Source organism: Lichenostomus cassidix, unplaced genomic scaffold, assembly GCF_008360975.1.
Source record: "Lichenostomus cassidix isolate B80296 unplaced genomic scaffold, HeHo_3.0 HiC_scaffold_35, whole genome shotgun sequence".
Classification (NCBI taxonomy): Eukaryota; Metazoa; Chordata; class Aves; order Passeriformes; family Meliphagidae; genus Lichenostomus; species Lichenostomus cassidix.
Window position 1 is genome coordinate 1,423,684 of NW_028147256.1, and position 2,072 is coordinate 1,425,755.

A 2,072-nucleotide genomic window follows, 5' to 3' on the forward strand; every position below is an offset into this window, starting at 1 on the left:
GGGAGGTGACGGAGAGTCGCCCAGGCGGCTGAAGACTCCGGAGGGCTGCGGGGGGGAAAAGGGATTTGGGATTATTGGGATTTTTCCACAGTTTTTTCTCTAATTTTTTCCCATTTTTTACAAATTTTTTACACATTTTTTCCCCAATTTTTCCCCATTTTTTCCAAATTTTTCCCAAATTTTTCACCAATTTTTCCACAAATTTTCACAAATTTTCCCCCAATTTTTTCCCCAATTTTTCCCAAATTTTTCACCAATATTTCCCTAAATTTTCACCACTTTTTCCCCAATTTTTCCCCATCTCCCCCAATTTTTCCCCAAATTTTTCCCCAATTTTCCCATTTTTTCCAATTTTTTCCAAATTTTTCCCTATTTTTTTCCAAATGTTTCCCCAATTTTTCCCCAATTTTTTCCAATTTTTCCCCAATTTTTTCCAAATTTTTCCCAATTTTTCCCCATTTTTTTCCAAATTTTTCACCAATTTTTCACCAATTTTTCACCATTTTTTCCCAAATTTTTCCCCAAATTTTCCCCCAATTTTTCCCCAAATTTTTCCCAATTTTTCCCCCAATTTTTCCCCATTTTTTCCCCAATTTCTCCCAAACTTTTCCCAAATTTTCCCCATTTTTTCCCCAAACTTTTCCACATCTCCACCAAATTTTTCCCAATTTTTTTCCCAATTTTTCCCCAAATTTTCCCCAATTTTTCCCCAAATTTCCCCCAATTTTCCCCAAATTTTCCCCAAATTTTTCCCAAATTTTTCCCCAAATTCCTCCCAATTTTTCCCCAATATTTCCCCAAATTTCTCCCCAATTCTTTCCCAAATATTTCCCAATGTTTTCCCCCAATTTTTCCCAATTTTTGCCAAATTATCCCCCAAATTTTTCCCAAATTTCTCCCCAATTTTTCCCCAATCTTTCCCCAAATTTCTCCCAAATTTTCCCCAAATTTCCCCAAATTTTCCCCAAATTTCCCCAAATTTTCCCCAATTTCCCCCCTCACCTTGTCCCCAGCAGCAGCTTTGCTCTCAGCTCCAAGTCTCTCAAACACTGACGTCCTTCCCAGACCTGCAGATTTGCAGGAGAAAATCACCAATTCCTGCATTTTTACCCCCAAATTTGGGGATAAAATTGGGGAAAAATTGGGGGAAAAATGGGGAAAAATTGGGGAAAATTTGGGGAAAATTGGGGAAAATTGGGGAAAAATTGGGGAAAAATTTGGGGAAAAATTGGGGGAAAATTGGGGAAAATTTGGGGAAAAATTGGGGAAAAATTAAGGAAAAAATGAGGAAAAGTCAGGAAAAATTGGAAAAACAGAGGAAAAAATTAGAAAAAAGGGGAAAAAATGAGGAAAAATTTGGAAAAAAATTGAAAGGAAAAATTGGGAAAAAAATGGGAAAAAATTGGGAAAAAAAGGGAAAATTGGGGAAAAATTGAGGGAAAACAAATTGGCATGAAAAAATTGGGAAAAATTGGGAAAAATATTAGCCGGAAAACTTAGAAAAAATGAAAAAAATGGGAAAAAAAAGAGGAAAAATGGGGAAAAAATGAAAAATTGGGGAAAATGTAAAAAAAAGGCAAAAAAGGCAAAAAATAATAAAAGACCAAAAAATATAGCACAAAAATGGCAAAAATGGCACTGTAAAAAATAATGTAGCTAATAAAAAAGCTAATAAAAAAATGGCAAAAAAATGGCAAAAAAATGGCAAAAAAATGGCAAAAAAAAGGCAAAAAAATGGCAAAAAAATGGCAAAAAAATGGCAAAAAAATGGCAAAAAAATGGCAAAAAAATGGCAAAAAAATGGCAAAAAAATGGCAAAAAAATGGCAAAAAAATGGCAAAAATTGGGAATAAACTGGGAGCTGAGGATTTTCCCTGCGCAGGTACCTGAGGCTGCCTGGAGCTGCAGGATTTTGCGGGATCTGGCCGTGGTGCCCTTGGGAAGGGAGATGATGTATTTTCCCTCCATCTCTGCTGTCACTCTGCGCCTTTTCCCGGGAACTGGGGGAAGGTCGGAGCTGGAGCTGCCTGGGGAGAGGAGATTGGGGGATTGAGGGGGATTTTGGGGGATTT

The 2,072-nt window shown here is 36.7% G+C and overlaps 1 long non-coding RNA gene across 1 annotated transcript; it reads right to left on the reverse strand.

The window, feature by feature from the left end:
* On the reverse strand, nt 1–2,024 carry LOC146424028 (uncharacterized). Its single transcript, XR_014847187.1, has 3 exons — nt 1,887–2,024; nt 1,003–1,067; nt 1–45 (listed from the first exon to the last, which is right to left on the reverse strand). It is a non-coding gene; the product is annotated as an uncharacterized LOC146424028 (long non-coding RNA).
* Nucleotides 2,025–2,072: the final 48 nt, after the last annotated feature.